The sequence below is a fragment of the Lynx rufus genome, unplaced genomic scaffold, assembly GCF_022079265.1.
Source record: "Lynx rufus isolate CCGP_SWC_20201006 ecotype Redwood Valley unplaced genomic scaffold, mLynRuf1.p SCAF_5, whole genome shotgun sequence".
NCBI lineage: Eukaryota > Metazoa > Chordata > Mammalia > Carnivora > Felidae > Lynx > Lynx rufus.
Genome location: NW_025814867.1, coordinates 124126660 through 124139960, shown reverse-complemented (window position 1 = coordinate 124139960; position 13301 = coordinate 124126660). Strand labels below are relative to the sequence as shown.

The 13301-nt window shown below is 38.9% G+C and overlaps 1 long non-coding RNA gene and 1 pseudogene across 2 annotated transcripts in view; one reads left to right on the top strand and one right to left on the bottom strand.

Annotated features, from left to right (window-relative positions):
• Positions 1-13301, top strand: part of LOC124526712 (uncharacterized) — a 173560-nt gene that overhangs the window by 90241 nt on the left and 70018 nt on the right. The window lies entirely within an intron of this gene.
• Positions 7456-8819, bottom strand: LOC124526711 (tubulin beta-4B chain-like; annotated as a pseudogene).

Here is a 13301-nt window from a genome sequence, read left to right as displayed (position 1 = left end):
CCTTCAATCTAGTCTGACTAAGCTTTTTATGAGGTTGCCGTTTACAATCTCTAACAATCAAATACCTGGGCAGATGTTTCAGAGAATAATAGTGTTCACTTTCTATAAAGAAATATCCAGCTCAGCACTTGGGCTTTTGTTCTTGGCGAGCCATACATTTCACTGCATCATCAGTGAGCTCTTTGATTTTAAACAATCTGCAGCATATTAAAAAACATTCCAAATCTTATTTTCTTTTGCTGGTGAAGGTGTTCATCTGGTGGCCAGTGTCAATATCATCTTATGTCTAAGGTTTGTGTCTCTGCCTTAATATGCCATTGCTGGTACCAATTTTGGTCCGAGATGAAGCAGAAGTGAATTAAGATGGTAGGGTCCATAGATATGGACATAGAAAGATAATAGGAAGCAGAGTAATAAGACTTATCTGGTCTTTAATCTCTATGTTATTAATGACACCCGTTTCTACCATAGGGTAGTCTAATCTCAACATTGCTCCAAGCAAACTATTTTGTAAATGCCACAGGTAGTATCTCTGTCTTGAGTGTTCTCTGAAAAGTTCTATATATATCTTTTAGACTTATTTGAAGTTGGATGACTCCCCAACTCCCATTTTCTCTCCTCCCTCAGCACCCCCCTCCAACACTTTATAAAGTAACATCAGACACAGGCTGGTTTTTCTGGGAACCAGACTTTGAGATGCAGAACTTTAATGGAGTAATTTTATTTGGGAATGTTCTCTAGATAAGTAGCCATTGAAGAGAGAATAAAGCAAGACTGAGCAGAAGGAGAAGTTGAACTGAGAGACACTCACAACAAAGGCCTCAGAGAGTCTCATGGAAGCTCTGGGGCTGGGATGTCCCTTCAGATCAGTCTTGTATTGAGAAAGGGAAGGATCAACTAATGCCTTGGTTAGGAGTCTGAGGATTCAGTGTTTAGGATTCTATAATCATCAGAACAACTTGGTATTATATGTCAAGTTTGTTCACGAATTTATGAGAAACTGTTTTTGCAGAAATACTTATGTTGATACTTCTAAGACTTCAGGCCTCTGCCTCCTTATCTGGAGGGTGGTGGAATTTAATAGTTCTAAAAAAAACATTTATTGTGTACTTGTGACCCCAATGTGTGGTATAGATGTCATCTCAATTCTGAAAGCCAGGCATTATATTTTTAGTATTTTATTTTATTTTATTTTATTTTATTTATTTATTTATTTAACGTTTATTTATTTTTGAGACAGAGAGAGGCAGAGCATGAACGGGGGAGGGGCAGAGAGAGAGGGAGACACAGAATCGGAAGCAGGCTCCAGGCTCTGAGCCATCAGCCCAGAGCCCGACGCGGGCTCGAACTCACAGACCGCGAGATAGTGACCTGAGTTGAAGTTCGATGCTTATCCGACTGAGCCACCCAGGCGCCCCTATTTTTCCCATTTTATAGATGAGGAAATTGATTCTAGTGTGATGGAGTGAACCAAGGTTCACACAATTAGCAGGCTTGCATGCAAACCTATATTTTCCTGCTCAATGGAAAATTGCATTGTACTTTTTTATAGACTTTGAGGTGATAAGGAGAAGGGGGAGGGAGAGAGATTGACTAAGCAATGCTGGAGGCTGAGAAGTCCTGCAGTCTGCAAACTGGATAATCAGGAAAGCCTGTGATGTAATTTATTATGAGTCTGAAGACCTGAGAATCAGGAAAGCTGATACTGTAAATCCCAGTCTGAGGGCAGGAGAAGATGAAATGAGATGTTTTAGTTCAGGTACTGAGCAGGAAAAAAAAGGGATGAATTCCTCCTTCCTCTGTCTTTTGTTCTATTCAGGCCTTCAATAGGTTGGATAATGCTCACCCACACTGGGGAGGGCAATCTACTCACTGTACTGGTTCAGATACTAATCTCATGCAGAAACACCATCCCAGACACACCCAGAAATAATTAATCTGGGTACCCCATGGCCAGTCAAATTCACACTGGTTAATAATAAAATTAATCATCACAATGATAAAATTAATCATCGCATATTCATATTTGGAAATATCCATTCTTTCAGGCCCCTAGATACTGTGGTAATTGATGCTAAACACTTGAAAATTTAATGTGCCTTAAGAAGATTAAGACATTTTATGATATCAAGGATAATAATGCCAACCAAGAAAAATCAAATGCCTAATGTATTCCAGTCCTGTGTCAGTGACTTTAGACACATTATTTTACAACATGAAGACCATTATTATTATCCTTATATTTTAGGGGGGAAATTTAGAGAAGTTAAATAACTTTCCAAAGGCAATATTACTAGTAAGTGGCAGGTCTAGAGTTAAAATCCAAATTAAAATCTGAGTTTTGATCCACTACTCAAGTTTCTCAATGATCTATCTGAAATGTAGAAATGTCAAGATGTAAATTGTTCACATGTTGGTTTGTCATGGAAACTTCAGTTGGCTGTTTCTGATGTCACTGTAATTTATTGAATCAATTCATACCCTTCCCTTCCTTTCTGTGACGAAATGGTTTGTCTGTCACTTTCTTAACTTGGAAATTCCATTTCTTAGAAACTCTTCCCTGTATAAGGTCAGAGTTGGCCAAAATAAAAACTTGTATGAAATTTGGGATATGAAAGTTAAGCAGCAGACACTGTTCTCTGAAGTTTGTCAAGGTTAGTTGTGGTGACAGACAATTACAGAGGTATTGATAGGTCCAGGCTTGTCCTCTCTCAACTCTACTTTAGGTCTAGTTCTTCCTTACTGTTGATGCTGATGACCAACAGCAGCTTCAGTATTGTCACTAGTTTCTTATATGGGTATTCAGAAAAACAAGAGCTTCCCATAGACTTTGCTGTTAGGTTCTATTTCATGATCTTGTTTCAGTAGCTGGATATGGCTGGCCTCTCAGAACTATCAGTAATTTTTCTGATCCTTCAAATTTCCCTCTTGGGTCTTCACTTCCCAAATATCCCCCACATTTGTGTGAGTTCTAATTCTTGTAATCCCTTATCTCATGTCTAATTGCTGTTCTGCTTCCCTTACTGAATGTTGAGTGATACAGAAATTAGTACCTGGGAGTAGGTGCAAACATAACAAAAACCTAAACCATGAGACTTTGGGGGCAAGGGGTGAAATTTAAAAATATTTATAGAAACTCACAACGTTTTTAGGAAAATTTTACTAGAAAACACAACATGTAGTCAGAACCACAAGGGCAGTTTAAGCCAAAAAAGGGACTGTAGGCTCCAAATTTCTAGGCAGAAAGCAGGTTGAAAGAACTTCTCAGATTAAAATATGGGCATTTTTTTTAATGGAAAAGGAAAGGCATCTCAGAGGGAGGAGCCAAGACACCAGATAGTGAAGCCAGCCAAGAACAGTGGATTAGGGAACCATTGCCAAAAAGCAAAACGGGACGAATCAAGAAATGTTTTCTGCCTCTCATGAAATTGGGAGATCTGAAAACATGTTCCTAGTCTATTTTATTTTACTCGTTTTTCATTTCTCTCCTGTCCTCTTCTTTTTCTTTCCCTTCCCTACCCTTTCCTTCCATCTTTCCTTTTGTTTGCCCAGTTGTAGTTTCAGAATTGCTATGAACTTATGACTATGATTTCCATTCTTCTCCTTTGTGAACAGAAGTGTCTATTAGAGTTGTTTTGTCCCTGTGTCACCATTGGATGTTGGTTATGCAAGGGTCAGATAAGTTGTATTTTTAAGTCCAGAGGTTTTTAGGTTAAAAGGAGCATTAGTACATACACCAACTTTTAATTCAAATAGAGTCTCATTTTACCTTGATCTCTTTAACAACTCCATGGAAGAACTTTAATTCATTTAACTTCTACTGATGGACATTTGTCAAATTTTTGCAATTACAAATAAAACTACAAGGAATATACTTGTAAAAAAAAAAGGGAATTGTATCTGGTAAGCCTCATCCATATCTGGACCTAATTTAAATGAGGACATCTTGTACTTTGAGCCACCTGATGCCATGATTGAATAAAACGTTGGGTATCTTGTTTGGAGATGAGTGCATTTTGCATCTGTAAGGAATGTGAGTTTTGGCTAGGCAAAAATTTCTCCCAAGCCTAGACATGCCACTCCTCTCATCAAGAAGTGGAATCTATTACCCTCTTTTTGAATCTGGGCTGGATTTGTGAACTTCAGTCAACAGAATGAAGAAGAAATAATGCTGTGTCAGTGTTTGACCTATCCTTTAATGGGGCCAGCAATTTCTACTTTGCTTTCTTGGAACCCTGAACCACTATGTAAGACATCTTGTTACTCTGCTGGAGAGAGAAGTTCAGCACTTCTCAGCCATTCCAATCACCCCAGCAAATATGGGGATGGAGTCACCGGGGAGATTCCAACTCCAGCAAAGCCCCTGGCAGAATGAAGCTTCATGAGTAACCCCAACCAGATGAAGCAGAAAAACAGCCTAGGTGATTCAAGTCAATCCACAGAATTGTGAGAAATAAGAAATTGTTACTGATTTCAGCCACTAATTTTGAGGTATCTTGTTATGTAGTAATTGATAACTGAAAGATTTATAAATGAATGAATGAGTGAATGAAGGAATGAAAAAATGAATTAAGGAGTCAATGACTGATTAGAACAAAATCTCTGTAAATGGATGTAGGTTATATTACCTAGAATATCACTGGATGTGTTGTCACAAATGTGTGTTGCCCTTTCCTCCCACTTAGCACTTTCTGTGAAGTTTTATACCCATGATTGCCTATGGACACCAAGATGCTATGGAAATGTTCTGAATCCTTGTATGTGTTGAGATAAATATGACGGAAAAAAAAAAAAAAGAGAGAGAGAATGCTGTTGACTTGCCCCAAAAGTTTAGATTAGAACAGTTTTTTTTTTTCTTTTCTACCTCTTTTCAGGGCAATATCATGCTCATTACTTAAAAAACAAAACAAACAAAACCCACCAAAACAAAACAAAACAAAACTCATTTCTACCAAATGTTGAATTTATTTTAAAAATGACATAAAGAGGGGCGCCTGGGTGGCGCAGTCGGTTAAGCGTCCGACTTCAGCCAGGTCACGATCTCGCGGTCCGTGAGTTCGAGCCCCGCGTCAGGCTCTGGGCTGATGGCTCAGAGCCTGGAGCCTGTTTCCGATTCTGTGTCTCCCTCTCTCTCTGCCCCTCCCCCGTTCATGCTCTCTCTCTGTCCCAAAAATAAATAAACGTTGAAAAAAAAATTAAAAAAAAAATGACATAGAGAAACCTATCCTTAATAAAGGAAAAGACCTGAATAGTAAAACTTTTTAAAAATTTTTTATTTATTTTTTAGAGAGAGAAACAGAGTATGAGTGGGGGAGGAATGGAGGGAGAGGGTGACCCAGAATCCAAATCAGGCTCCAGGCTCTGAGCTGTCAGCACAGAGCCCAACGTGGGGCTCACGAACCACAAAATTATGCCCTGAGCCAAAGTCGGATGCTTAACTGACTGAGCCACCCAGGTACTCCGAGAAGTAAAACTTTTATACTGTGGGAGAAAAGTAACTATAAGACAATAGCTAAAACAAATTCAAAGGATCTAATATATTAAACAATCAAAATGTCACTGAAGGACTTCATATCAGCATCCTGTAAATAAATACAAAACATGGAATAGAAGCAAAATGAGAGAGAGTCTTAGCGACTGGAGTATGTAAATGACAGAGATAAGGAAATCCTTAGGAGGGAAATAGATAGACTTTATAGATACTACTAAAAAAGCAATAATGAGGAATGATTTAACAGAATTCAAAGGTTTCAGATCATTTGAGAGCCTGTAACAGCAGATGGTAAATATAGTTCAATTCAGACAAACATAAAAAAAAAAAGATGCGTAGCAATAGAGAACTACAAAAAAAAGCTGTGGAAACACATTTTGATGGACTAATCACCCAGTACGCCAACCAGAAAATATCCAAAAACTTTTAATTATCAGCTTGGTGCAAAGAAACAGTCTTCTATGATGAAGGTCAGAATATAAAAAAGTGTTTCAGGTTTTTAGTCTTAACTATTGAGGGAGGGGTGGGAAAGAGGGGAATGAGAAAAATACTCAGAAGTGGAGAAAGATAAAGATATTCTACAAAACATGAGATTCTTAGTCACAAACTCCAGAGGATTTAATTTTCTCCATGGAAATAAAAAAGCATTTTGATATGGTGTTAACTTATTTAATAGGGTGCATTTTAGTACCTTATGTAAGAGACTGTCTAAAAATAACCAGCACAGCTTTTTTCCAAGTGGAAATGGATTATACAGCCTGTAAACTACCAGTTGTTTACACTGATGGTCTTCGTGACAGAGGAGGATTCATATACATTTATATGGTCAAATTGGCTGGAACATTTCAAGGCATCTGTTTCCATGTGGTTTCTGTATTCAGACAGGCACTTCTCTTAGAGGAAGCTAAGTGGAACCTTCACACCCACCCTCTTAATACAAAAATCTCTTATTAGGCTGTTCTCCCAGGTTCCACAATATACTCAGAGAAAACAGAATTGGTCTTTCTAACAATAGCATTTTCAGTATGTTATTAGGTCAACAATCATTTTTTTTTCTTTTTACCATCAACAAATATTTCGGAACAAAATGAGGCAGGCTCATGTAATCTTGTCTTTCGTTAGAGACAATTTTGACACTAACAGGATTGTTGTGGGTTTCCAAATTAACCTGTGATGTCACAGTGCTTTTGTATGTAATGGTTTTGGACTGAACATAAAACAATCCTATAAGGAATATCTAGAACTAAGACACTGAGGAGGAAGATAGAAAACAATATGCCTTGGAGTTATGGAAGATTTTAAGGTAGGAAAACTGATTGGACGTCTATAGGAATATCTCTCTAGGTATGTAGAAACACAGTAGTCAACAAAATATGTTATATATGTTTAAATTTGACTCCTGTCTAAAGTCCAGAGATTAAAGTTGACGGTCTTTAAAGAACTCCTCTAGGGGGTCCTGTGTGACTCAAGAGCATCCAACCCTTGGTTTCAGCTGTCATGATTCCAGGGTTGTGGGATTGAACCCAGCATCAGACTCAGTGCTGAGCATGGAGCTTGCTTGAGATTCTCTCTCTCTCTCTCTCTCTCTCTCTCTCTCTGTCTCCCTCCCTCCTTCCCTCCCTTCATCCCTCCCTCCCACTGTGACCCTCTCTCCTACTTGTACGTGCTCTCTCTCTTGCTAAAATAAATTTTAAAAGTAAATAAAGATCTACTCTAAACTGATTCTTCTTTATTTTTTATTTCTTTTGATAAGAGTTTAATTGCCACTAGAATTATTTTCAAGTTAAGAAGATAAGGGTATTTTTTTTTTAACTATTCAAATGCTTTAATGGTGGCATCCATACAGCATGTGGTGTCAAGACAGGAAAAAGAGCAAGTGCACACAGAGACATGGTTATCAGATAACAGGTTGTGAGTGAATTCTGAGTTCACATGGCTTCCACATGCTTTACTAGCTATCAGCTCTAGGCCACCTCTTCCTCTGCCTCCTCCTCAAACTCACCTTCCTTCTCAGCCCTGGAATCCTGGTACTGCTGGTATTCAGACACCAGGTCATTCAAGTTGCTCTCAGCCTCGGTGATCTCCATCTCCTCCGTGCCCTCACCTGTGTACAATGCAGGTGCCTTCACCTGTGTACCAGCGCAGAAGCCCTTGCACCTGAACATGGCTGTGAACTCCTCTGAGATACACTTCAACAGTTCCTGGATGCCTGTGCTATTGCCGATGAAGGTGGCAGACATTTCTAGCCCTCGGGGTAGGATATCACAGATATCTTCATGTTGGGGATATATTCCACTAACATTTAGCATCTGCTTGTCCACCCTCTTCATGGACATGTGGCCCCTGAACACTGTAACCATGGTCGGATAGAGGTGGTGGCAGAGGTCACAGACAGCCATCACGTTCTTAGCATTGAACATCTTCTGGGTAAACTTAAGCAACCTCAGGGCCCAGTACCGTTGGCTGCCTCTGCTGATTAATGGGGCGAGGCTGGACATGAAGAAGTTCAGGCAGGGGAAGAGGGCCATATTGACAGCCAGCTTGCACAGGTCAGCATTGAGCATTTTCCACCAGGAAAATGCAGGCAGGTGGTGACCCCACTCATGGTGGCTGACACCAGGTGGGTGACCTCCCAATAGGTGGGTGTGGTCAGTTTTAGCGTTCTGAAGTAGATATCATAGAGTGTCTTGTTATCAATGCAGAAGGTTTTGACTGTTTTCTACAAGCTGGTGGACTGAGAGGGTAGCATCATAGGGCTCCACCACCATGTCTGACACCTCGGTAGAGGGCACCATACTGAATGTGCTCATGATACTGTCTGGGTACTTCTCTTGTATCTTGCTGATGAGGGGGGTACCCATCGCAGACTCAGTCCCCCTACCCAGGGAGTGGGTCAGCTAGAAGCCCTGCAGGCAGTCATCGTTTTCAGCTTCCTTCCTCAGAACATCCAGCACCAGGCCGACCAGCTCTGCACGTTCTGTGTATTGACTCTTGGCCCAGTTGTTCCCAATACCACTCTGACCCAAAACAAAGTTTTCTTTCCTGAAGATTTGCCTGAAGGGTCCTTAGCGCTTGGAGTCCATGGTGCCCAGCTCCCGGTCCAGGAGCACAGCACAAGACACGTACTTGCCACTGGTGGCCTTGTTGTAGTACACATTGATCTGCTTCAACTTCAGGTCGCTGTCTCTGTGGTAAATGTCTGTGGTCGATGCCAAGCTCGTCATTGATCATTACTCCACCACCATCCCATCCCCCCCACCAAACTTGGCGCGGATCTGGTTGCTGCATTGTCTGGCCTGCAGTGCACTAACTCCCTCATTGCGGCAGCAAGAGCCAAACATTGGGTGGCAGAGTGCTAAGAAGATTGACTTTTCAAACTTCAAAATGAACTTCCCTGCTATGACTGACTGTATTTCCTAATATGAAGAATTATAAGTTTTCACAATTAAAGCATAAGCTTTTAGGATACTTTGATTCTGGGCGTTATGCCTCATCCATCTGCCACATAGGCCTATTCCAGTTGACATCCTGATAATTGCTAGCATGCATACAATCTACAGTTTAAAACTTATTACTTATCATAGGGAAGCTGACCCAATATAAATGTGTTTTAAAATTTAGTCTTATCTAATAAAAAATAGAAATGGTCAATAGAAAGAAATCTAATTTTAAGAAATTTAAAATATATTTGGAATTACTGGAGATTGCTTTCTTTTTTAAACTTTTTAAAAATTTACTTAGAGAGAGAGAGACAGAGAGAGTCAGCAGGGGAGGGGCAGAAAGAGAGGGAGAGAGAATCCCCAGCAGGTTCCACATCGTCAGTCAGGGCAGAGCCCAAAGCGGGTCTGGAGCCCACAACTGTGAGATCATGACCTGAGCCGAACCCAAGAACTAGACGCTTAAGGGACTGAGATTGCTTTTCTTTTTTTTTAAGTTTATTTATTTATTTTTAGAGAGAGAAGGAGAGAGGCAGAGAGAGAGGGAGAGAGAGAGAATCCCAAGCAAGCTCTCTGCTGTCAGCATAGAGCCTGAGGCATGGCTGGAACCCACCAACCAAGAGACCATGACCTGAGCTAAGACCAAGAGCTGGATGCTTACTCGACGGAGCCACCCAGGCACCCCATGAGATTGCTTTCTTAATTAAAAAAATTAAGTTAGAGGGGCGCCTGGGTGGCGCAGTCGGTTAAGCGTCCGACTTCAGCCAGGTCACGATCTCGCGATCCGTGAGTTCGAGCCCCGCGTCAGGCTCTGGGCTGATGGCTCAGAGCCTGGAGCCTGTTTCCGATTCTGTGTCTCCCTCTCTCTCTGCCCCTCCCCCGTTCATGCTCTGTCTCTCTCTGTCCCAAAAATAAATAAACGTTGAAAAAAAAAATTTAAAAAAAAAATAAAAAAATTAAGTTAGATTAAACATTTTTTTGGTGAAATTCTCTCTCTGTCAGTTGGCATGTTGGCACAAGTAAACCCTCCTTGCTTTCCCCACTAAAAAGACTGTGGCCATGATTTCACTAAAGGCAACTTTCCTATCATTCTTGTTTTTTTGTTTTTTGTTTTTTGTTTTTTGTTTTTTTTTTTTGTTTTTTTTTTTAATCTTCTGTGCCCAAAACAGTGCTAGATGGTGGGCTAGCAAATATTTGTAGAAAAAAGGCATAAACTGTAGTTTAGTACTTTTCTATGGTTTTAAATGATGTTACAAAGGCAAAAATAATTGAATAAAAATGGAAATGACTAAATATTTTAATTCACTTAATGGTATATGTATATTCCACTTTTGTGAGAGCAAAGAGAGGGTCACAGAAAAATCAGAAGATGCTAGGCAGCTACATTTTTGAAAAGATCAAGTGCCATTGAATTTGCAGAGTAACAGAAAGTTATATTTAGAAGTAGACTTAAAATATGACAGTTCATGACATGGTATTTATTAAGGAACACACTTCACATATGGGAGTTGACTTTTTGCTCTAGGATGCCTTGCCTTACACCTCCTTTATATAGAACAAACAAAAATGCTTTTGTACAGGACAGAATGACAGGATTTCTCAATTCGGTTCTCTGATGTAGTTATAAAAAGGCTTTAAGTAGTTATCCACTGCATAAGTTGCCATTTCAAAATTGATATAAGCTAATATAAAATTGGCATCAATACTGCATCATGTTACTGAAATCTATTTTTGTTTTTTTGTTTTTGTGTTTGCTTCTTATTTGAACATACCCTCATAACCATCCAGTGCTTTCCTCATGGACCACCATCCTCATGCTCTCTTTGGCTGATGGTCGAAATAGCTAGGTGTGAAAAATAAATTTTTTTTTGCATTCTTCCATGGATGATTTGTTGCTGGGAATATGGTTGCTCAGCTAGAGACCATATTTCTTGGACTCTCTTACAGCTAGATGTGGTCCTTTAGTTATGGGTCTTAAAATATTGGGTATGTGAATTCTTTATACTTTCCCCTTCCCATGAGCTGCAGTATGGTCACTTTTGGGATTCTAATCAGAGAAAATTCCATTTGTATTTTTAAGCTTCTCTATTTTGGAGTATCTTATTAGAGCAGCTTAGCCTTCTCCCTAACTAATACAGTTGGGCCCAGCAACAGTTTTAACTCACTTTAGTCCCCAATGAAACCAAACTCATTATATTAGATGCTGGCACTTTCCTTTGAAAATGAACCTCAGAACATTTAATTTTGTGTACTGAAAGGTGAATCATATGAGAGGTAATATATTCATTTAAGTGGTATTCATATAAAAACCCAGTTTGTAGTGACTGTTGGATAGAATTTCAGGCCAAGTTGGAGTGAAAATATTTAGGATATTTAACAATCATCAGGTGCTGTGTACAAGTAAATTCCATTTTATAGGATACTGGGAATTCCAGCTTTACACGGTGCTGCTCTCTAACAGTGATACTAAAAAGTAAAAGCCAAAAGGAGACCTTGCACTTTTCATGATCTTCGCTGCATTTACCCTAAGGACTCTAAATGACCACTAGGCTTCTAAATCTTGATGTTACCTATCAATTCTACCTTGCTTTGTATGGATTACCTCTTCCCTGACTTTAAATGCACTGCTATGAAGTTCATTTAATGATGTATGCATTTATTCAACAGATGTGTGTTAAGTGAATGAACAGATATTTATTGAGAGTTTACCAAGGGTCAGGAACTATTCTATTACCCAGAGATTCAATAATGAATGAAAGAGACAAAGTTGCTGGCCTCATGGAGCTTGTATTTCAATTGGCAGAGATAGAAAATATATAAGTAAGTGAATAAATAAAAATATTCAGATATTGATAAATAGAATGGAGGAAATAAAAGCAGGGTGCTAAATAGGGTGTGACTCAGGAGGAGTGTTCTTTAGATAGGGTGCCCCCAAATTCCTCTCTGAATAGGTCGTATGAAACTGAGATATAGTTGATAAAGAGAAGGCAGACAGGGTTGAGAGTGTAGGCAGAGAGAAAAATAGGTGCTAAGTACTTGGGGGATTTACATTCAGTTTTGATGCCATGTATATGGTACTTATCTAATTATTATATAATAATAGCATATGCGTGATAGAAAAGTATACATCAAAAGAATCAATAGTTCTACAGAGAGCTTAAACTAAAATATTCAGAGCTTTATCTTCACCTTATTTAGTATTGGAAGTTGTGTGAATCAGGTATGCAGGCTTTATAACTGCTGACAAAAGATTATCATCTAAAATAGATTTAGGGGTGCCTGGGTGGCTCAGTTGGTTAAGCATCCAACTTCGGCTCAGGTCATGAACTCGCAGTTCAGGCGTTCCAGCCCTGCATCAGGCTCTGTACTGACAGATTAGAGCTTGGAGACTGCTTCAGATTCTGTGTCTCCCTCTCTCTCTCTCTGCCCCTCCCCACTCACACTCTGTTTTTCTCTCTCTCTCTCTCAAAAATAAACAATAAATAAATAAATAAATAAATAAATATATTTAAACAAGGGGTCTTGTTCAGCATAATAATTTATTTTACTTATATTATTTTAATGCAAAATTTAGTTTTCAGTAAGTATTATTTTGTAAGGTTTGACAGGTATAATTAGGATGTAATTGCCTTTAACTAAATAAGTAAAATAAAAATAAATACAAATAAATAAAATATCATTAATTTATATAACTTTATTTTCAATTGTATGGCAGGAATGATTGCATAATAAAATTGAAGTGGTCTGAATGTAGATGAAAAATCGAATAGGCACAGGTGTAATTAAATAACAGGGGCGCCTGGGTGGCTCATTTGGTTGAACATTCAACTCTTAATTTTAGCTCAGGTCATGATATCGCGGCTCATGAGATGGAGCCCCGAGTTGGGTCTGCACTGACAGTTTGGATTCTCTCTCTACTTCTCTCCCTCCCTCTCTGTCTGCCTCTCTGCTGCTAGCACATGCACTCTCTCTCTCAAAATAAATACGTAAACATTAAAAAAATAATTAAATAACAGAAAGTAACTTAGCAAAAGGAAGAAAATGCGAGGACTTCCTTGATTAATTCTTGTTAGAAATTGTTGAAAAAAATACTGGAAATATAAAAACAATTTTTCTGTAAAAATCTCCAAAAATCTTCACTTTAACACTTCTAAGCATAAGCCTATTAAAATATGAGAAATGCAATCAATATCTTGCAGAAACCAGTAAGGACAATTTCACTGCTGAGTAGAATATCTGTAACCTGGAAAACAATTTAAGGATTTAAAAAAAAAAATGACTCCCAACAGTTCTTTTAATAAGTTCAGGTAAATTGGAAATCAAGTATGCAAGATGGCTCTTACTCTACCTCTATATCCTGTCTGCAATGCATG